Raw genomic sequence first — 24,898 nt, 5'->3', positions numbered from 1 at the left:
TTTCCATATTAATCATACTTAAAGACGAGTCCATTGAATAATTTCGACTATGTCACAAGCACGTGTTTAAATAGTAATGATAGCAGGTGTGTTGCAAGCCTTAACAATAACTGTAAATAAAGGATTAGCTGACATTCTACGAGGGTGTCAACTAGAAATACGCAGCTACGCATTAATTTTTTCGTGATAAGGACACGTTAAGCATATACATGTGTCATCGAACGCTACAGCTGGTGTGTTATGATGAACCACGTCCGGGTTGACTGCGCCTATAAATGCCTACAGATCATGGCAGCAAGTTATTCATCATTCAGAACCATGAAACTGTTGACCATCCTTGGCGTGCTGCTGATGATTGCGATGGTGCAATCCAAGAAAAAGCAGAACCGTGTCATTATAATTATTAATGGTACGTACACTTTCGAAAACGTCTCTTTTATCCTTTTACATTATCCTTGTCGTCAGTTGTATATAATACCACTGGGACAGAGGGATTTTCTATAGAATATCCCTGGGACAGATCTAGAGGGACTTTCTACAGAATATCTCTTGGACAGAGAGACTTTCTATAGAATATCTCTGAGACATAGGGCCTTTCTATAGAATATCATTAGGACAATGGGACTTTCTATAGAATATTCCTCTATACAGAAGGTTGGTTGGTTGGTTAGTTGTTTAACGCCGAACTCAGCAATATCCCAGCTATATGACGGCGGTCTGTAAATAATCGAGTCTGGACCAGACAACCCAGTGATTAATATCATTAGTATCGATCCACGCAATTGGGATCGATGACATGTATCAACCAAGTCAGCGAGCCTGACCACCCGATCCCGTTAGTCGCCTTTTTCGACAAGCATTGTCCCATTATACGGCATGTATGGGTTGCTGAAGACCTATTCTACCCCGGCGTCTTCACGGGCCTAAAACAGAAGGATTTTCTATAGAATATCACTAGGACAGTGGGACTTTCTGTAAAACATCCCTTTGACAGAGGGACTTTCTATAGAATATCCCTGTCCCAGGTCTTTCTGAAGAATATCCCTTGGACAGGGAGTCTTTTCATAAAATATCCCTTGGACAGTGGGAACTTTCTATAGATTATAAACCTACTGGCTGTTTGTGTAACTCGATATGGATTTTTTTAAATTGTGTAAATCATTGTAAACCCTTGATAGAACAAAAACTACGAACAGCCTACGAGACGCACGTGCAGATTTCGTGCCATTGCGAGACGCACGTGCAGATTTCGCAACGTCGGGAAACCCACGTGCTGAGGTCACCGGTTTCAATGAACCGTGTTCACGAATGCAGGTGATATTTCATCTCCGATACAGGTTGTACATTTGAGAGTTTTTATTAGTTATCTAATTAAAAACGTTGTCTATGCGATGAGTCTGTTTATAAGTTGGACAAACCATGTCTCAGAGAGAATACTAGAGATTGTAAACCCTCACGTTCGGGAACGTCCCTCATATGAGGGTTTACAATCTCTAGTAATCCCTCGGAGACATGGTTTCTCCTACACATATCATTAGGACAATGGTACTTTCTGTAAAATATCCCTGGGGCAGGGGGACTTTCTATAGAATTTACCTGGGACAGAGGGAATTTTCTATTGTATATCCCTGGTACATGTACATGGGGACTTTCTATAGAATATCACTGGTACAGAGGGACTTTCTGTGGAACATTCCTGGGATAGGGGGACTTTCTATGGAATATTCTCGGGATAGGGGGACTTTCTGTGGAATATCACTACGACAGTGGAACTTTCTATGGAATAACCCGGGTACAGAGGGACTTTCTGTGGAATATTCCTGGGATAGGGGGATGTCCCCGTGTAGTAAAACCAATCTCCGGCGATCGCCAAAGGTCAACACAGTCTGGCACAGTTCGGCGCCTCTTAAGTTCATTAGAGTATTGTTAGAGAATTTGTTGCGCACAACTTGTATTCTCTAGCGGTTTAATCTCATACTTTCCTCATGTATTGATTTGATATACAATGTATGTTATCTCATATATGTATGCAAGCTTATGCATGTATTGATGGATTATCTAGTACTATGTGGCTATTTCTCATGTATTTATGGTCATATGTGCCACCTTGGTGACTGTACATATCTGGTTGTAAATGTTTAATTGTACCTTTGGGTAGCTTATATTCAGGCCTTTATTTTGGTACCTACGTCTCCCATTTGGCTTTAGGACGGTTCATTATCATACACTAATCGAACCAAAATGGACATGTCAAGTGTAGTGATAATTGACTCTCACGCGTTTTGCATGTAGCTTAAATGCAAGGAAGAAAGTAAACGTTTTGTTATTCTAAAGAAATGGGGGGGAGGTCGGGTAGCCTAGTGGTTAAAGCGTTCGCTCGTCACGCCGATGACCCGGGTTCGATTCCCGACATGGGTACAATGTGTGAAGCCCATTTCTGGTGTCCCCCGCCCTGATATTGCTGGAATTTGCAAAAAGCGGCGTAAAACCATACTCACTCACCTACTCTAAAGAAATAGACTGTATTACCCTTGACCTTGAGCTATATAGAAACCATACCTGTCAACGATTTTTCACTTGGCAGACAAGCAAGCTGCGAAAAGAGGCATGGAGGCGGAACCTCGCCTGGACAATGACTTAATACTGGGGACCAGGGACGTCGATCTGCAAAATGAAGGTGGGGTTAAACTTTAAAAAGGTTATATCAAGGTTATACGTTCAATGTAGAATTTGTTTAATTTAATATATGTATAGGGCAATTTTAATTCGTTCTGACACTTACAAAGTAAAATTCGTCCAATACATTTTAAGGGTATACCTCTTTCTGTCAATATCTAGTTCCTCAGAACGAATTGAGTTTCCTTAATTACTTCAACATGTCTTCCAGGTTTGAATAAGGAATGGTTTTATTTAGATAATATGTGTTATTGTGCAAATCATTCTCATTCTCATTTTCTGTCAGACGAAAATGACGAATTTGAGTGTCTGTTTAACCAAATTGTACTGGTAACCTGACCTTTCACTTACACAGAATTGATAGATATCGTTACAGTTTATGGTAAAGGATTTTAGGTTATGTATTTGAAAACTAAATTACATACTTTTGGGCCAAAGTGTACTCATTCAACCTTCATATATGTCATGCAGATTGCCGCCATATTGTATGAAAACCGTTCAAAATGGAGATCGTTATTCAAATCTTTCGTTCAGCGATTCCATACCGTGGTGTTTGTTACCCTTGGGGCAGATAATGTTCACCTTATCGCAAACACCTGGTATCAAATTAATACCGTAAATACTATAAATATAAAACGTCAACGTCAAACACATGCTAATGATATAGTCAGAAACATACAATGGACAATGGTTTTGTCACTTTCATTCAAACAGTTATTTCAACTTACCTAACATTAAGATACAACTCGGTGGGTCAAATGATAACATTGGTAACACCAGGTAGGGATGACTGGCCTGGCTAAGTGCAACTTTAACCTCACAGGGTCAATGCAGTATTTAGAGAGAATAGCAGGATCCTTAAATGAAGTTGACATACACAGTTCAACAGGTGACTCGGCAGCCTTGATTATCCAGACCTATTAAATCTCATTCTGTTATGATAAATGCCCTGGATATAATTCGCTACCACAGCTTCGTTGTCAGCCGGAATCGATTGTCACGTCGCTAGCCGTCCAATCAAATGTCTGTGCCTGGCGTGTCAACTTAATGTGGGAGGAAAGCCCGAAGTGATACAGGTCTTAGACGTTTACCACTTCGGTGAAACCCACGAGCACGGGTATGGTGCTGACAAACCTAGAAACATAATCGTGGCGAACCGGGATTCGAACCCACAACCATTAGTTTCTGGCGTGCCCAAGGGACGCAGGTAATTGCGACGCAGTAGACGACTGGGCCACCCGTGCACCCAGTGGTTAAATGAAGACTGGAGAAAGAAATGAATTTGAAATGTTACAAATCTGTGCCTAAAAATGAAATGTATTGATTTTCAAAGATTTAAACGTTTTTAGTCAAAATCTATTTTTAAAAGTAAAACCATGTGTAAGTTTTCTCTGAGTTCTGACGAAGCGCATTTACGGAATAGAGCACAATAGAGCTTACTTATGATACTTTCAATTGAAAATCAAACATATGATAAAATCTACTGACATGTTTAATTTCTCTTCCTCCTCAGTCTATTTGTTTAATCTTAAAAAGTGCTCATTATAATGAAGGGTATTTATCCATTAAGTTTATCACGTTTACCATGTGTTTTGATTAACAGAGCTCAAGAGAGATCTTGATGAAACAGTGGAAGATCATGTCAAGAAAGAGGCAGACACTTTCGGTAACTGTCTCACTTTTCATAACAGGATATTTAATGAAATATGTCCATCAGGATATCCATTTTCTGCAAGACTCAATTTAATTTTCAAAGTTAAAGAAACGTGAAAACCTTTATGAAGGGCTAGTGGTCAAAACCAACAGGGGAACAATATGCCAAGCCCATTCCTGGTGACATATGGCGTGTTATGGCCGGAATGTTATTCCGTTACTGTAAACAAAAGTCTTAAATGTGACGTCATCAAGTTTAGATATGACTTTCGCTTTTCGCTTTCTTATGTAGGCAACGAATTAATAGTTATGTATTTTATTACAATGTTAGACCCGTAACGTGTTTTGTTTATTGTCAACATTGATATAATTTCTTTCAGGTGTCTAACACACCATGCCAGCACATATGGACCACAACAGGAACCTAACTCATCCTATCCTGAAGATTGGTACAGTTACCTAGCATGAATTAAAAATCTGCAGATTACATAACTTGTTTCTTAGTTTATTTTTATGAATGATCTCGAGATCTTTTCATATATGTTTTCAAAACCGGAGTAACCTCATCAAAAGTACTGTACATGAGGGTGAATAGGTATTATTTAGTTATATCACCATGGTCAGTCAATAATCAAGAATCGATCAGATCAACAGCGCCATACGACTCTTGCACAAAAGTTGTTTGATCGTGGTTACGACAATTTAAGGCTTCAGTTAAAACTTCAAAGACGCTTTATTATCAGACTTGTGGAAATTTCTAAATTCGACGGATCAATGACAAATATAATGCCTCATACAATTCCCTATTTCGACTAGTGCCATAAGTTCTCATGTTTTTTTTTTTCAAGTAAACAATTAGCTAGCCTTTGCATGTATTTGTGATGTTACCAGGTCTTCGCATAATAACGAGCGTGCCCTGCCCCACCTGTGGCACACGTCATGCAAAGGCAAGTCAATTGCGTGCCCTGGGTGCCAGGCGAGGTTCCCTAGTCTACCACGAATCCCAAACGCGGATACAATTGTTTCTCCCCGGTGAATATTTATCCCATCAAATACATTGCACTGAAATAACTATAATAATGGAACCTAACCCAACCATTAGCACTAATCGGTGTTCAATTTGATAGAAGGGAACATGTAATGATAGCACATGAGGGACTCCTTGTCACACTTGAAATGGCAAATTAACAATATATTGCCATGATATAAGGGACATTCATTTTCGGAAATGTTCATATGAGTATTGGTATAAGTTGTGAACTTTCCATTGTCAAATACAGTACGATAGCTCAAATAACTGATAGTCACGGAGTATTTCAACTTCTCGAGAAAAATCATCGATGACTACGTCCGTGACCAAACATATATATATATATATATATATATATATATATATATATATATATATATATATAAAAACTATGAACAATATTTGACACACACCAAAATAATGTTTTCAGAAATGATATGTAAGGAGATGACATTGTGGAATTCAGTCTTCATTGTAATGTCAACATCTGGCCTATGCCTCGTAAACATCGATGCAGGTAAGACATCTTCAGGGGATACTTGTTATCAAACGCCTGATTATCTCCCGTGGTATCTTGCTCCATTCTTCTTGTAAGGCCTACCCAAGCTGTTACAGATTCTGGGAACGCCGAGGTCGGTCGCGAACCCTCTGGCCCAGAACTTCCACAAAGTGTTCAATCGGTGACATGTCTGGAGATTTGACTAGCCAGGACAATGCTATGGCACCATGCGGCCTCAGACAGTCGACAGCCACACGAGCTCTGAGGACGTGCATTGTTATCCTTGTTCTGACCTACACGCAGGACAACTCCCAAAAATCAGCTTATTTGGCATATTTGGTGCTGAAGACCGAAGGTTACTATGTACATCCATGTTCACATGAATGAACCAATGGTGAACGAATGATACGTACCATCACCTGCTTGCACAATCGCATGTTTCTGAGCCTCATGAAGGAGCTTGCTGACACAATCACGAACATGAACACATAGTATATGTATAAGTGTTTAAAATAACAGAGTGTATCTTTCCTACAGGTACATCTGATAACTCTTCATGACTATATAAATGCTATTTTAAGCTTCAAATTTGTCATTTAGTGTGCCAAACTATATATACAAGTGCCCCAATCGTCTTGAGCGCGGCAAATCGATGTTCTTAGCTGCGTCCCTTAAAATGGTATGATTGAGGGTTCGAATCCCAGATTATTATTCTTGGTTTGTCAGCACCATACCCGTACTCGCGGATTTCACGAAGTGGTAAACATCATCAAGTAAGACATATATCCCGTCGAGTCTTCCTCCAACCTTCAACCCAACTCACTCACTCACTCACTCACTCACTCACTCACTCCTCCTACACCGACCTGACACTCTCAGTTAATTCTCAATTAACTGTAAATGTTAAACGTCAACGCTAGAGAATAACCAATCTCGATTATCTGAGGGCAAAATACCGGTGAATACTACACTCTCTCAAAAAAGAAACGAAACCCATATATTTTCAAGATGTTTATCTCAATATTCAAGTTATTATAACACATTTATTATTGAAGACAACAACATGAAATTTGGCATGGTGGCAGTACAGTTATGCAAGTTTAAGTCCAGACTTCGACAGTTCTCTCACTAAGATTGACTTGACGCAAGGGGGCGTCTTTCTCAGTACCTCGTATGAGCGCCACGAGCTGCGATCACAGCATTGCACCTCCTTGGAACAGAACGGATTAGACGCCGGATTCTTTCCTGAGGGATTGCTCTCCACTCCTCCTGCAGTGCAACGGCTAGTGCATCCAACGTCTCGGGCGGCGGTGTACGTGCACGTATTCGTCGATCCAGATAATCCCAAAGATGTTCGATTGGGTTGATGTCTGGTGATCGGGAGGGCCATGGTAACACGTTGACGTTAGAATTCTGGAAAAAATGCACTGTTGCATGAACAGTGTGCGGCTGGGCGTTGTCGTGTTGATAGAGCTCCCTCTGTTGGTCGATAATCGGCAGAAGATGAGGCTGTAAAACGTCATTGATATAGCGCTGGGCTGTCAAACTGCCACAAATGATCACCAAGTCTGATCTTTGGTTGTAAGACAAGGCTCCCCACACCATGACGCTCCCTCCACCAAATCTGTCGACCTGCCGAACACATTTTGGGGCAAAACGTTAGTTTCCTCTTCTATAGACACGCTGTCTTCCGTCACGGCGTTGTAAGCGAAAACGTGATTCGTCACTAAACCAGACGCGCCTCCAGTTGCTGAGGGTCCATATCCGAACGTTGGTGCACCACCTGAGTCGTTGGCGTCGATGTTCATGGCGTAACACAGGTCCAATAAGTGGTCTTCTTGCACATAGACCGGCCTCTCGTAGACGGTTCCTAATTATTTATGCGGACACTCTTCTCAAACCTGGCACCTGTGTTGCACTGACGGTAGGTGTGGCTAGCCGATTACGTAGGTGGGTGACCCGGATGAATCGATCCTGAGGTGGTGTGGTAACACTTGGCCTACCACTTCTGGGGCGATCTTCAGTTGCATGACACTGGGTGTATTGGCTCCAAAGTAGGGAATCGTTGTTTTATGAATATTGAGGTCCCAGGCAACGTTTCCAAAGCTTTGTCCGGCCTCAATACGACAAATTGCGATATTTCGATCTGCAGCACTCAACCGTGGCATATTCGACCTTGTCTTTCGGTGAAAATGATAGAGTGAATTGCTAATCAACACGTGCTTTTATAAACCCATACTTCTACTGCTCTTTCCATGAATTGCACGTGCATGAGGCTTTTGGCATGGGCCACGTGAAAATTTTGCTCACTATGATAAAAGTAACAATAAAATGCCCTTGTGCACGAAAATTAATGTGTTTGGGCGCTTACGTTAATAATCAGTGTACATGGTATCCGTGCATATCAGAAAAACATTTTTCTTTTTGGGGCTTTCTAACATTTTCAGACTGGGGTTGCGTTTCTTTTTTGAGAGAGTGTATATGGATTGATGCCGGTAAAGCGGGACAATGCAGTGATAACACTTGGTGTCATCACTGATATTCAGTGGTCCATCATATAATTTTCTCTGCAGTTTTGCCCTTTATGCCGAATGGAGATAATCAAGACTGACTTGACATTGTGCATTTTGAAACGTAAACGAAAATTTTATGTAGGTTTAATAAAAGCGACGGAAACTGCTATTTGTTTTAAACGTGCCAAACTTACGGGTGTAAAATGTTTCAGGCGGTAAAACATATGTCAAAGGTAAAAATACTTGGAAACAGTTGAAAATAACACACTCCAAATAGCATAGTTTCAATGTCGTACTTTCACATGTACAGTCACTAATACAGTGCCATAACGTACATGCACACTGGAGTCACCTCTAGCTATCAGTTTCAATCAACAGTGCCATCTTTTTCAGACTTGGGTCTATGTGAAACTTTTCAACACAGTTACTAGTTCAACCATCTGTTATATGGAGGGAATCACTTTCTTTCCTTGTCATTGAAGTGTATGGTTACGACGTTTTAATAATGTAACATTATTGATTGATGCGGACATATAAGGCCATCAGGATGGAGCACGGGATCTACGTAAAGCTTGGGCACTATTTCTGTTTGAAAACAAAGATATAACAATACTGTTTAGGAGAAAAATATGTTTACGAAATATCGCAGTCATACCAACAATACCAATAACACTATAAGCTTCTGTCGTATATGGTAATGGCAGTAGTGTAATGGTTTAATCTTTGACAGAAGATTCTATTGACCACATTGTTGCAGCGTGTGAAGCACCTTTATATTGCACCCTGTCATCATAGGACTGGACCGCCTCCGTGATCTAGTGTCTGCCCGGAGAGCTAAAGGTCTCGGGGTTCGATTCTCAGCAACGTCATATCAAGAGACGTTAAAATAAAAATATAGTTGTTACCGTGCCTCGCGCTTTGGGGGTGAAACAAGGTCCACACGGAGTCAGTATACCGTGTCCGAGTTGAGTATCCATGATAAACCGTGGGATGTACATGTATCTCTGTGGGCTAGCTCTTTACAAGCAGACACACACATGCACGCACACACAAACACACAATCACACAAACGCATCCCCAACCACTTATGTGAGTGGAGGCGGCCACCGGTACAGCAGGACATGGTTACCTTTACCACGAACACCTGGTGTATTCATTCCATGATCCAGTCAGTTAATGTTCATCACCATATTGCCTGATACGCCCTATGAAATCTCTATTCGAGACGTTTCTATTCGAGATGTTTATGTCAAGCCCGAAGAGGAGATGATGATGATGAAGATGATGATGATGAGGAGGAGGAGGAGGATGCGTTTCCCTGCATGCCCGGGCGTTCGAAATGAGTTTGTTTACATTGTATCTTTTCCAATCAAATGAATGCCATGTGGTCAAGCATCTGCAAAATTGTGCATTGTTTGATTAAAAACTTAGTTATTATATTGAACATATCCAACTGTTTATCGTAATAAACATCTCACAGCTGTTTTTCATAATAATCACGACACGACATGGCTTTTTCATAACTACCAGTGTATAAAATCAAAGGTGAACCTGTACTTTACAACCAGAGGCCTATTCACGACAATGAAGGCGATTTTGCTGTTGTTCGTCACAAGTCTAGCAACTGCTAAACACTATGGATATGCCGGGTATGGTTACTCTGTTTGTTTGTTTACCTGGTTGTTTGTTGTTTAACGTCGCACTATTCCAGCTATATGAAGGCTGCATGTAAATAATCCATTCTGGACCAGACAATCCAGTGATTGATATCATGAGCAAAGATGCACACCGACGGGGAACGATGACACGCAATCAACCAAGTCACTTAACCTGACCACCCTGTTCAAGATGTCCGCGCAGTCAGCATTTATATAATTTATATAATTCTCGCGCTTTAAGTTTTGTGCGTACCATGTTAAGTGGACGTTCATCAAGGATCAACTGCATGGAGACGTGTGTCAAAAAGGCCAAGTTGAACTCTAATTGTTTATATAAAAGATAGAAACGGCATTAAAGTCTAATGCCAATACAATGTTTTGGTCACTTATATCAATGAGGACATTTTCATTTCCCAGTAATTATTCTACAGGTGAGGTGAGGTGAAATGGGGTTTAACGTCGCGTCCCAGATTATTGCACTTATATAGCGACGTGCATGTACGTGTGTGTGTTTGTGTGGCTGCTTGTACTAGTCAGGACTGATGCCGATTTATAGTGCTAGCCCACTCAGATACCATGCCGCAGTTTAACATGAATACCCAACTCAGACACAGCATACTGACTCCGAGCCGACCAGTCCTTGTTTTAGCCCCTTAATGCCGAGCGCCAGACATGTTAACAACAAGTACCATCTAACCATCTAACCATCTAACGTCTCTTGGTATGACGCGGCCGGGGATCGAACCCCGGACCTTCCGCTCTCCGGGGTGACGCTCTACCTCTAGACCACGGAAATTATTCTACAGAAGATTTTATTAATCATTTCCAAACTTTGTTCATGGGAAACCAATATAGTGCAGAATTACTTGACTTTTGAAGAAATGTTGATTAATTTTTACAATTCTTAAATGAGGAACTGATAGACTCTACAGTAAAAGGCGACTAACGGGATTGGTTGGTCAGGCTCCCTGACTTGGTTGATGCATGTCATCGTTCCCCAATTGCGTTGATCGATGCTCATGCTGTCAATTACTTGATTGCCTGGTCCAAACTTGATTATTTACAGACAGCGATTGATACCATGAGCATCGATCCACGCAATTGGGATTGATGACATGCATCAACCAAGTCAGCGAGCCTGACCACCCGATCCCGTTAGTCGCCTCTAACGACAAGCATGGTCGCCTTTTACGGCAAGAATGGGTTGCTGAAGATCTATTCTACCCCGGATCTTCACGGGTCGTGGCTGAAAGGAGAGAGAGAGGCATGTAACTATTTCAAGGATACAAAGTATACCTGGGAATATATTAATACCTGTGTGCTCTACGCTGTATTTACTATACTCCTTTATATTATTGTTAAATTATAGTGGTTGTCATCATGCTGTATATTAGACTGCAACTTCATCTATGCGCTCTGTAAGAAAAAGGTTTTGCATCCTTTGGAACTGTACCATGGTGGTCCCTTTACTCTAATAAATAACATCAATCTAAGAAATGAAAGCGACAAAATCCTTTCTATATTCAAAAGAAATGTCTGCCAAATGCAGCGTTGATTGTACGACTCCGACTACATCATGAGCATGTATTTGCGAAAAAACCCCATCAAAGAATGATGATACGAGGTGTTATCGAAATGGTGTGCTTATCCTGCCCCACCGGTGGCACCCGTCACAAACACATGCAAAGGCAAGCCAATTGTTCAATAGGGTTATATATATTATATATGTATTTGTCAGAAGATGTTAAGTACATGATTCTGTTGGTGTATAATCATCTATCGAAAGTTTTAAAATGTCATCATCAGAAGTTGGCTGTCAATTTGATTTGTAATGGAATAAAAGCTCTTTGTCCATTAATAGAATGCGAGTGATTTTGATATCAGGAAGAATGGTAATTGCTCGAGCAAAAGGCTTGAGTAAATTAAAAGTATCGGTTGAAGAACACCTTTCATCACTAATGTGTGTAATTGCTTTGATTACGTTATCGTTTAAATAGCCATACCCTTTGTAAATATGAATATAAGAAACCAAAACCTAGTTTGTTTACTTCAGATCGATGTATGGCGGTCCAGTTCCGGGCCTAATTCGTCCCTCGACTTCATGTTGCCACCTGACATGGACGCCATGATGGACAGCCTCGCTTTGACCTACACCGTCCAGATCCCGGATGTTGAGAATGCCGTCCAGATATCACTCATCTCGAACGAACAGGCACGTCTTCAAAGTTCTGCAACGACCTTCAACTACGCAGTGTATCATCCCATGTCTGAGGTAGGACCATGCAATAACATAACAGCTTTCTGCATTACCCAGATCGTCAGAAGGGCTGTATTCCTGGCAGTAAACCCGGGTACTCTCCCAATGTCAGACAACAGATTGGGATGTATCAAACCTATGGCTTCGAGAACAATAGGGAGTCGGACAAATTAGTACTTGGGAAAGCTTGACATTTCGAAAGCGAGGTCCCCATATTTGCCATGTTTTTCGTGATTCCTGACAATCACGTTGGTGAAAATTTCAATGATATAAATGATTTCATTGGACTTATCAAAAAGGACAAGATCAGGCTTGTTGGTCTGAATAGGTCTGAGGCTTTTTCCGGACTATTGCAAAGAATTTTGTATTTATCATTTTCTATGACGCCCTCTACATATCGTGGGTCATACCACAGATGGACCTTAGTATCAAAACCACTAGCATGGCGAAAACGGTAATAAAATGATCGAGCTACACCATCATGTCGCTTAAGATACTGTGTTAGTGCCAAAGCTTGGCATCCACTGGCAATGTGTTTGTTCCAAAGTTGGGCATCCACTGACAATATGTTGGACAGCCTCAATATATTCATTGCATAATCTACATTTCATATTTACATTTTGATGCAAAATAACACATTGGTAGTTTCGTGTGGGAAGTGATGGTCCTGAGAAGCAATCAGAAAGACTTCTGTTTCTTTTTTCATGCCAGCAGATTTAATCCAAGCGAAGGACTCTGCAGGGTTGCTAATCTTCTCAACACACTGCATATGAACGCGATGCAGTGGTCGTTCAGATAGCCTCTCCTTGAAAAACTTGAGTCTGGGCCGATTTCATATGGCACTACGTGTGCTTGACACTCATTATTCTGTAATGTCCAGCCGTGCAGAACCATATACATTGTCACTGAGATTATGTCCCACATCCTTGGCTTGTTTAAAGAAACTGTACAATGTGGAATGGCTTGACATGCTTCACTAGGGGATCATCAGACAATTTTTTTTGCATTTAAAAGTGCACAAAACAATTATATTATGAAAGCCTCCACGTGAATTAAACCACGCTCTCCCGGGTATTTTCTGTTTCCAATACCTTTCACTGGAAACCATGGTGGGTCTTTTCTCATTACTGCCGTTACGTTTAATTGCCTTTAAAACTGTTTGTCATTAGATTTGAACAGAGGTTTTTTGTTTCATGAAATTATCCCACTTTCTTTTTTTTCTGTCCAAACCATGGCTTTGTCATAATGCTGCTTCAATAATTTGCCATTTACTCGTGGTAGTTCTGGCCACCCTGTTGCTTTCGCACACTCAAGAAGTGTGAACTTCAGTTGGTGCGTCCAAGAATTCTTCAACGGGTTCTGTGCTTCCCAAATCTCCAGATTGGTTTGTATACCGGAGAGAGGCTGACTGGGCTGAGGAGTTGTAAGATGAATTTCTTCTTGTCGTTCTGTATCCAAGTTTTGAACCAGTTTCAGGGGTTCAGCAATAACTGGATGATGTATGGTTGGTTCTGGGGAATACATCCTCCCTATCTCGGCCCACCACAGAAAGGCGTACATCATCAGGCCTTTCTTCTTCTTCCTCTTCTTATTTGAAGTGGTAAACGTCTGAGACTTGCATCACTTCGAGCCTTCCCCTCACATCAATCTGACACGCTGTGATATGACTTGGATACTGTTCACAGCGACGATAAACCAAACTGACAGGCATTGTCGTGTTAATTTTTGACTTGATTACGTTTCCTGAAAAGACAGTTGAATTGTGTTGTATTTGGCTGTAAATATGGGCGTCCTTTCTCCAGATCTACCAGTGGATGTCCGACACCCAGGCTGTCTATTCCAGCTACGTCACGATTATGGATATTGGATCAACAAACGATGGGAATGACATTAAAGCTCTCAAGGTACGATATCATGAATCCCCGTATGTTTATACATAACAATCACAGCTACATCCCAAAGATGAAAAGCAGTTTAAAAGTGGCCAAGACCCGCTTGCCATCACAACCATTTACTCATTCACCTGTTCACTCTATCTGCAGGTATCCGTGTCATCTGACGCAAACAGACCGGCTGTTTTTTATCGAATGTGGCCTACATGCCAGGGAGTGGGTGTCCCCAGCCAGCGTCCTCTGGATGACCAACGAGGTAGATTGATATCAGCAGTATTTACAGTTCTGCTTACATCAGTAGTATATACAGTACTGCTCACAAATATGTACCTTTCACCGATTGATATCAGCAGTAAATACAGTACTGCTCACAAATATGTACCTTTTACGGATTGATATCGGCAGTATATACACTACTGCTCACAACTATGTACCATTTACCGACTGATATCAGCAGTATATATAATACTGCTTACAACAATGTACCTTTTACCAGTTGATATCGGCAGTATAATCTTCTCACAACTACGCGCCTTTCACCGATTGATAGGCCCGTTAAATTCCAAGGTAGAATTGGTCTTCAGCAACCGATGCTTGTCGTTAAAGGCTCGCTGACTTGGTTGATTTACATACTGTCGTCAAATAGCTGGAATGGTGCCGAGTTCGGTGTTAAACAACAAACAAACAAACAAACAATTAAAGAAGTGTATTTTCAGTGACCAATTATCCACATTCCCAAAACCATTGTAAATTATAAAGATATCTTGTTGTGAACAAATACTATCTTTTGGGGATATTTGCCTCAATTTGCCAATATTTATTCAGTGTAGTTTTTATTCAAACTATTTTCCATACACAAGTCATATACTTAAACAAAACCTAATCGTCCTAAATTATCAACATCTCATAACCGCACTTTACCTGTAACTGTAACTCTCACCACTATGGCTACCTTTTCGAAGTTTTACGGCTTGCCTCTTCTGATAGTGAACTTATCACAAATTCGATACTACCCATCCCAAACCAGTATTCTCCTCAACATTCTAAAGAAAATATTCTACTAAGCCACGTCGTTTCTGTCGTAAGTGGATAATTAAGCCTAATTGACCTCATGACCTAAATATGATCGTTTCTTCATTGGTCAAGTTGTCAGTTGACAGTGGCAACAGTGACTGATTAAGTGACATGTTTAGTTATCTATCACAGCACGAAATTGGGTGATTTCCGTCTGGTGGATTCCTAACCGACGGAAACCACTCCCTTTGGTGCTGTGTGAAGATAACACAACGTTTGTTCTCCTTGCCTCAGCTTCTGCAGCAGTACGGTACGGATTCTGATGTGACCGCTATCCTGGACGAGTTCGACATCTACGTCATCCCCGTTGTTAACGTCGACGGATACATCTACAGCTGGCTGTCTTCTAACGTGAGTCAAATTGCGCAAGAGCCACTCGTAACTGATGCAAATTCAGAGTGACATTGTGCCTTATGTCCATCCCTCCGGTGGCTCCGAATGAATGGATGAATATTGTTCCACTCTGCAGTGATTGTTCGAGCTATGTCTCGGCAGCTTGTAATTAATCGTGTCTGGACCAGGCAAACAAAAAAATATTGAAAACATGATCACCAGTCCACGGACGGGAACTCGAAGGTCTTTTGGTGAAAAAATATTCATCTTGAGGATTCCTGTTTAAATCAATCAAAATTGAAATTGTTAAGAGATGATCAATTTTGGTTTTGATAATAATATTGATTTTGATAATGATTGATAATTGCACAGGACTGCTTAAACAAATCAGATTTTATTCAGATTTGACACATCAGTGACAAAAAATATGTCGGATGCAATTCCCTATTTTTGACGTGTGTTTATCAGATGAACAATTGCCTTGCCTTTGCATGTGTTTGAGGGGTGCCACTGGTGGGGTAGGATAAGCTCACCTTTTCGGATTCACCTGCTATCATCATATTGGTTTTCATGAACACATTCTCAGGACATGGTCGGAATCGTAAATCGACTCCGCTTTTGGCAGAGATTTCTTATCGATATGGAAAGGATTCTGTGGCTTTTATTTCCAGACACGGCTTTGGAGAAAGAATAGGGACGATCCAAGATCCGCTAAAGAAATTCGTTCTGGATGCATTGGAACTGACCTCAATCGGAACTTCAGAATACGCTGGGCAGGTAATAGTAGCAACCGTTACGTCATTCAATTTATTGCAGTGCTTCAGCGACTATTTTCGTCAAGTAACTTTTTGATGTTTGTAATTCTAGTAAAATCCAATTTCAAGTGTATACTTTCTTAGGACCGGCAGTTTATTCAATGAATGTTATGTACAGTGAAGCCCATGTTTGATGGTGGCTAAAAATGAAATTAACAAGAAATGGTTATTCGATGGGGATGTATATGATACGGGTATGACAGTTATGTTTTGAACATTAAGTTTGCAGTGGTTCGGCCATGTTTAGCCAAGTACTTATATAACTGTTTGATCACGTTTGTAATTCTAGGTCAAATTCAGTTTTCAAGTGTATAATTTCTTTTGAACGGCAGTGTAGTTTATGAATGTTTACATGCGCATTAAAACCCATTGATGCAGACAGTAGCGTTCCACTGACAGCCCATGTTGTCCTTGTGGCCACAACTATGAAGACCCGCTACACTGCTTCTTCGTTTGTTCCAATTATGATCGAATTAGCCGCAGTTTATTATATTACATAAAAAGATATGATATTATTACAGAACTTTACGGATGTGAAAGCCTATCATCTGAAACAAATAAAAAAATTCTTCTATCTGTCCATACTTTTATTACAAATTCAAGTAGATTTATGGCTAAATTAATACACTACACCCTAACATTTATTATATATGTTTCTTGTGTACATTGTGTAGTACTTAGTCCAGTCACTCTGACTATCAAAACCGGACACGGCTGATCACGATTTATACCTGACCACTAGGGTTTTTTGTGTGTAAATATAATGTGTACACCTTGACTATCTTCTGTATCTGTAACTTGGTTTCTATGTAGGAAGAGGGATTAGAATAAGCGCTGTCTTGTTTACAATATTCTGTTGAAATAAAAATGAAGAGCTTAGAGCTAAAAGGGGCCAAAATTCACTTTAGACCTTTTTGCATATGATTGCATAAATAACATCTACGAGTTCTTGTCTACCTGTAGAAAAAATATTGTATGTTTTCATTTATGCGTTTTTGAAATATAGCTACTTAAAATTCTATAAAAGGGCCAAAGTCACTTTGTTAGATTTTTTGCCCTTTTAGCTCTCATTTACGTGTGTGGATGAGACTGGTTGTCTGAGAGAGATTTTGAAAGTTTGGAACCTTATTATCATATTTCAACTATTTCAACAAAGTTGGCATTAGTTTAAATCATTTAAAGTACTTCAATAGCATGTGTTTGTACTTTTAGTAGTAGTTTATCAATCTCACATGGTAAATATCATGCAAATGCCTGATGGACTGACACTGGCCCTTTCCACCCTCACACAAATTAAAAACAGAAGTGTATTTCCTTTTTTGAATGTTTTTTATAACAACATTTATATCTGAAAAAAAGTTCATTAACATGCATAATATTATGCGTTTTCATCACTTTTCTCAAAACAGACGGCTCTAAGCTCTTCAAATATGCTTCTGGTGTTTCCGCTGGACTCCTGGCCCTAAATCTTTGTGTTCCGTATCTCTCGAGTTGCACTATGGCTAGTCTGAATTTTATGCCACAGACGTAAATTTGTGGCGCTTCACTTTACAGCTGTAGATAAATCATTCATTATGTAACACTATTTGATTAAAAGCACTAAAACCCTTCCCATATTCATAAGCAATCCCTGCTGAAAACATTGTCGTTTTTATGATTCCAACTATATCATGAGCATGTGTTTATAAATCGCTATCAAACAGTGATGATACCAGGTGTTCGCGAAAAGGTGAGCGTATCCTGCCCCACTAGTGGCACCGTCACAAACACACGCAAAGGCAAGTTAACTGACCGTTGTTTTTAAAAAATGCAAGTATTATATAACAAAACGACCTTCCTACTTTATGATTATGGAAATGGTTTTGTACCTTTTATTAAATACGAAAAACACCTATTGGTTTTGGCCGAATGAAGTATGTAATTCTGTTATGTTTCCATAGCAAGGGAAGGCGCAAGCCCTGACCCATGTTCCGACTCATATAAAGGGAGTCGTGGTTTCTCTGAGCTTGAGACTAGGGCCGTGAGGAACTTTGTGACGAATATTGGCAACAGGGTGGCCTTCATCGACATCCACAGCTACGGCCAACTGTTGTTGCACCCGCTCGGGTATAAAGGCGGCCGCACAACTGACGACTTGGATTTCGTAAGTAGTTTTGTGTATTTGTATTTCTGTCGTTAGATGATGTGTCGCGATGAAGCGTTATTGGCTTTGTTAGATTAAGGAACACTTTCTGAATAGACCTGACACAGGATTATGCTGGGTCTGATGGCATCATTCCTTTTTGGTGTTTCTTGGAAGTTACGGGGGCACGGGTGGCCGGGTCGTCTAAGGCGCTCTAATTTGCTGTGCACTGTTGCGTCCCTTGGGCACACTAGAAACCTATCATTTTGCGTTCGAATCCCGGTTGGTTCCTATCATGTTTCTGGATCTGTCAGCACCATACCCGTGCTCGTGGGTTTCACCGAGGTGGTAAACGTCTGAGACCTGCATTATTTCGGGCTTTCCTCCCACATTAAGCTGACATACTGTGATATAATTGCAATATTGTTGAAAGCCGAGTTAAACCCAACTCACTCACTCACTCTTGAAAGTTACAAACATAAATATCATCATCTGGAGGCTTATTTGAAACAAGCTGCGCGAAGGATTTGGGCGATCAATAAAATGTGTTATTGGTGGTAAAAAGTGATTTTATTCAATGATGAAAGAGAATTTATGGATGCCAACTTCTTCATTGTGCGGAACACAACGTTTCGGAGAAGAGGGTTACTTCTTCATCAACTGAATGAATGCTAGGTGAATGGGAGCATATATACTCGACGCCAAAAGAAACACAGCCATGGAAACATATAGAGAAGTATTTACGTTAAGAAGAGATGTTTCCAATGTGTACCATTAAAAGACAAAACTAACGATCAGTCAAGTGTTACCACAGTGTCTTTATTTTTATCACGATATGCTGAACGTTATTTCCTAAATGTACACGCTAACGATGCACGAGACAAATAGTGCATCGCGAGTCATGGATCCATGACGTCACATGTGATGCGTTCACGAGCGTCGGTTCACACAACATAACAGTATGTTCGTTTGTGCATCGAACCAATCACATATCTTTTGAATATGAGTAATTCTTCATGTATTAACCAACATGTTTGATAGGCATTACTTAGAAGTTGACAGATGACAAGATAGACACAATTTTTATGGATAACAACTTCTTTAATACTGTAAAAAGGCGACGTTTCGGTATAGATCCTTATACCGTTGTCAAGCAAGACTGAATGAGGGACATAGTGCAGAATATATATAGCAAGTGGATGATTAACAATAGAGGATTAACAGTAACAACAAGGGCAAACAAGAGTGGGATAACATAGGTAGGTGTGACAACAAAGGGATTATGCTGTCACAACACGATGGACAGAAAACACATAGCTAGAAGCCAATGGGGGCATGAAGCCAATAAACAGGTGATTATTGGTTGATGAGTTCATAGTAGGCGGATGGGATGAAATAGCCTTGATCTCTGTTGATTGATGGCTTGTGGCGGCGAATATGGACTGCTTCTGATAGTTTTCTTTTGGTGAAGTCATGGAGGTTGTTGGCGAGGATTTGGACGTTGTCCCAGTTGATGATGTGATTGGGACAGTTGATGATATGGTCCGAGATGGCTGATTTGCTGTCGGATTTGATGGTGGAGGTTTTATGCTCTTTGATTCTGGTGTTGATTGGGCGGGATGTTTCACCTACGTAAGATTGCCCACAGTTGCAGTCAATTTTGTAGACTACACCTTTAGCCTCTTGGGGTTTAGATGTGTTCCTGCCGTTGGCTCTTAGCAGGGTGTTGAGGGAGTTGGAGCTGGTGAAGTGGGTGTCGATGTTGGCTTGCTGTTTGAGGAGGCGGCTGATGTTGTGGGAGGCTTTTCCTATGAACGGGAGGGCGATGCGGAAGGGCGCTGATTCGGGTTTAAGGGTTACAGGTCTGGGTGTTGGATGGAGTACAGAGGCGATGACTTGGTCGACTAGTTTGGCTGGATAATTGTTGAGGTGGGTGAAGACTTGGCGGAGGTGAGCGATCTCAGGCTTGGGGTCAGCAGAGGAAAGGTTGATGGCACGTTTGGTAAGGGTGGAGATGACCAACGTCCTGTCCAAAGGCCTGAAGTACATCCCCACTAGACCACTACGGAACCACGACGACTTCATCTCCAACATCGAGAAAGAGACAATTGGAAGCCACGAGTTAAATTAGCTTTTTTGTTTGTTTGTTGTTTACCGTCGCACTCAGCAATATTCCAGCTATCTGACGCTGGTCTGTAAATAATCGAATCTGGACCAGACAATCCAGTGATTGACATCATGAGCATCGATCCACGCAATTGGGATACGATGGCATGCATCAACCAAGTTAGCGAGCCTGACCATCCGATCCCGTTAGTTGCCTCTTACAAGCATAGTCGCCGCAAGCATAGGTAGACCTATTCTAACCCGGATCTTCACGGGGCGTTAAATTAGTACTGATTGGTAATAAGCAATGGGCTAAGACGGAGGCACTGAATTAACACTCATAGATAATAGCAATGGACAAATGGAAACCTAATGGATAATTAGCACAGACCATTGAATCAAAGCAATAAGTCCCAAGCACGAGGCAGATTGGTTCCCTAGTCTCAGGTGTCTACTGATGGATCTTGCGCCAATTCCCAAAAAGTATCATATATGTTATCCCAAGTTTACACAAATTTAACATGTTAATGTCGAATTTCGAAATTCGAATACTATAAAAAATATGGGAATGATTATTTCAATGCTTATATCTTGTGAAAAGAAATGTACAAAATTGCTGCATGTAATGCACTGATCGCCTATACTGTATACGTGAATACATGATGATGATTAAGTCTTGTGTTGAAGGGGCTGAGGGTTCCTCCAATGCTTTGGTGACCACAGTTGCAGGGGATCTGGTATCTGCATCTGATGGAGTTGGGACTAGCGCTGTTGGTGCCTCTCCCATTGGCCCGTGGATGGGTCTTGAGGGTTCAGCTGACTTCCATTTGTCCCTTGCTATTTTCCTTATGTGTACCACTTCTAAATGCCATTCAAAGAATTTATTCAATGATGTCAAGATTCTCCCAATTTTAACGGGATAATCAAGAATTTGTAGAGAAACACTTTTAAAGAATGTATTTGCTTAATGTTTACAGAGAGCCTCTGCCCAAGCAGCAACTGCAGCCATTACTGCAGTACATGGAACGAACTTCATATATGGATCAGTCTACTCGATTATACGTGAGCAATTCCTGTTACATATCATTAATTGGACGAGGAACAATCAGAAATGTAGAGTACACATGAAGTGGCTACCTACAAAAAATCTACAATCATAAGTAATCTCTACCAGGAGTACCCCCAGTACTATTCCGACTATGTCATGAGCATGTGTTTATGAATCACTATCAAATAGTGATGATACCAGGTGTTCGCGAAAAGGTGCGCGTATCCGGTCACACATACAAAGGCAAGTCGATTGTTCGCCTGAAAAAAAACACGGGAACATATGCTACAAGTCAAAATAGGGAATTGCATCGGACATCATTGTTGTCACTGATTTGTCAAATTTGGAAATGTCCTCCACAAGTCCACTATAAAACTTTAAAAGCCTTACTTTGTCGTGAGTGAGTGAGTGAGTTGGGTTTAACCACAGTATTCCAGTTTTATCACGGCGTGTCAGCTTAATGTGGGAGGAGAGCCCGAAGTGATGCAGGTCTCAGACGTTTACCACTTCGGTGAAACCCACGCGGGTATGGTGCTGACAAACCTAGAAACATAATCGTAAACATGGTCCTGATGGACATTCTTAGTTATTCAACAAAATTATTTATGATCGACACTGACATGAATCAAAAGAGGTGTAGGCATCCATTTCCATATTTCACTTATCTCGCTACTAGTATCTGCTCAGATGTGGATTATATGTTCCAGTTATCATTCTCAGCTCCCTGGGGAACATGCACCTACATCCACCTCACATGTTATCTGGTACCCATTCCCTGCTTGGTGAATAGAGGCTCATTTGAATTGAGTCTCTTGCCCAGGGTTACGCCACAAGTTTTGACACTTGTGTGTATGAACGTATTCGTGTCTTCAACATCTGGTCATCTACCCACGGATACGTGGGTTCTTTTGAGTGCACAGGGTGAATGTACTATACCCCAGGGGTAGTGACTACACCTTAAAGACATGAACACATTGTGTGTCTGTTTAGTTTAAACATATTCTATTCTCACTCAAACCTTTTTGTTTTCTTTATATATGTATGTACATTTCTAAAAATGCTTTCGTTCACATGATCAGCTAAAATTTCATTTCCAACTAGCATCAGGTCAATATTTACACTACAATTATCTTTCACAATTAACAATAGTGAGTGCATCAATTCGTTTCTATCTGATTTAAATAAAGGACATTCAATAATATCAATGATATGAATTTTTACATGGGCTGCCACATCGGCATTTTGGATCCTCATTTACACCTTTTCTAAATACAGTAAACTACGGTTATAACGAACTCAAAGGGACCACTAACTTTAGTTTGTTATAACCGTTGTTCGTTATAGGCATATATACAGTATAACAATAGCAAATAGTCGGGCAAAAAGTCAGTTCGTTATATCCGTCAGTTCGTTATAAGCGTGTTCGTTTTTAACGTACTTTACTGTAAGTCATATTTTAATCATTTCATTGTATATCTGTAGGCTGAATAACACCCTGGTCACTAGCGGGATACTGGATAGCGCTATACGCGGTTTCCTCACTTCTCTGTGAAATTAAGATAATCATCAGCTGCTCTATAATACCGCGTTCGACGTAATAAGCGCCCCGCAATATTAAGCGCCCACGGCGATATTTGCTAATATATTGGCAAGAGAACGATCCCAGTTAGCATCCCTTCCGATTGATCAATGTACAAAAGACATATTTATTCGTGTATAATACGCACTCGTGTGTTATATGCACCTTAATTATGGGCAATCAAATTCTTGAAAAATATATCTGTCGTATATAAACAGTTTAGACCGTCAGCATAAACCACGAATTTATCTTTCAATTCTGTTTTTTTCCATCAAAATAATATTCTAATAAGAGCCCCCTATTTCTAATTTTGAGAGCGCCCTGGGCGCTTATTACGTCGAATACGGTACTTAAACTTTCAATTGCATTCAAATATGATCTTGAATGCTTGGCCAGCTTGGCGTAACAAAGAAAGTACAGAACGGTTTGTATTACTGCTTTCAGAGAAGGTGACAGGAGACTCGATTGCCTATATGTACAAGAAAGCCGGCATCAAATACAGTGTGGCTTTGGAACTCCGGGACAGGGGGGCGTACGGTTCCTCCTCCCGGCGGACCAGATCATCCCCACTGGAGAGGAGACTCTGGCGGGGATATTGGCCTTCCTGGACTACGTCAGCAACAACCCGTGAACTGGGCACTACGTCAGCAACAACCCGTGAACCGGCACTACGTCAGCAACAACCCGTGAACCGGTTCGTGCCAAGTAATGGCCATGTTGTACAATGTTTTATCAATGTTGCCGCTAATAAAAATTGCAATGTTTGTATCTTTCGTTACTTCGATGAGATTTTAGACTTAATGAAATTGCATCAATCTAAAGTATCTCAGGACAAAAACAAAAGTCACATAACCATTTCAATTGGCATGAGACACCTCTAAAATCAGAGCCCATTGTACGATCCGACCATATCATAATCATGAATCACGATCAAAAGTGATGATAGAAGGGATTTTGCGAAAAGGTGAGCGTATGCTGCACCACAAGAGGAACCCGTCACAAACACGTGCAAAGGCAAGTCAATTGTTAATCTGAACAAACATTGGAACATATGGTACAAGCAAAATAATGGGAAGCTTTTCGTATGCGGTATCTTGTCTGTATCTTTCGTTATTTCGATGAGATTTTTTACTTAATGAAATTGCATAAATCTAAGTATCTCACAGGACAAAAACAAAAGTCACAGCCCATCAGAGCCCATTGTACGATTCCGACCATATAATCATGTGTTTATGAATCATGATCACATAGTGATGATAAAAGGTGTTCGCGGAAAGGTGAGCGTACTGCTACCGCCAGTGGCACCCGACACAAACACGTGCAAAGGCAAGTCAATTGTTAATCTGAACAAACATTGGAACACATGGTACAAGCAAAATATAGGGAAGCTTTTCTTATGAGGTCTGGAAGAGAGGTGGAAGTTTTAATCCGAAAACTGGATATCTGTTCCCAAACAGCATGTAACGGTGACGTGGGGGTGAAATGGGGGTTAACGTCGCGTCCAAGATGATTGCACTTATAAAGCGACGTGCATGCACGTGTGTGTGGCTACTTATACTAGTCCGGACTGATGCCGATTTATAGTGCTAGCTCACTGAGATACCATGCCGCAGTTTAACATGAATATCCCACTCAGACACAGT

General features: G+C 40.8%; 1 long non-coding RNA gene and 1 pseudogene across 1 annotated transcript; both read left to right on the top strand.

The window, feature by feature from the left end:
* Positions 1 to 319: 319 nt before the first annotated feature.
* On the top strand, positions 320 to 4,806 carry LOC139478142 (uncharacterized). Its single transcript, XR_011654294.1, has 4 exons — positions 320 to 409; positions 2,585 to 2,677; positions 4,280 to 4,342; positions 4,710 to 4,806. It is a non-coding gene; the product is annotated as an uncharacterized lncRNA (long non-coding RNA).
* Positions 4,807 to 12,043: 7,237 nt separating this feature from the next.
* LOC139478140 (carboxypeptidase A2-like) lies at positions 12,044 to 23,886 on the top strand (annotated as a pseudogene).
* Positions 23,887 to 24,898: the final 1,012 nt, after the last annotated feature.

This window comes from Haliotis cracherodii, unplaced genomic scaffold, assembly GCF_022045235.1.
Source record: "Haliotis cracherodii isolate W230 unplaced genomic scaffold, xgHalCrac1.p SCAF_39, whole genome shotgun sequence".
In the NCBI taxonomy this organism is placed as follows: domain Eukaryota; kingdom Metazoa; phylum Mollusca; class Gastropoda; order Lepetellida; family Haliotidae; genus Haliotis; species Haliotis cracherodii.
This window is presented reverse-complemented; position numbering and strand designations above follow the sequence as displayed.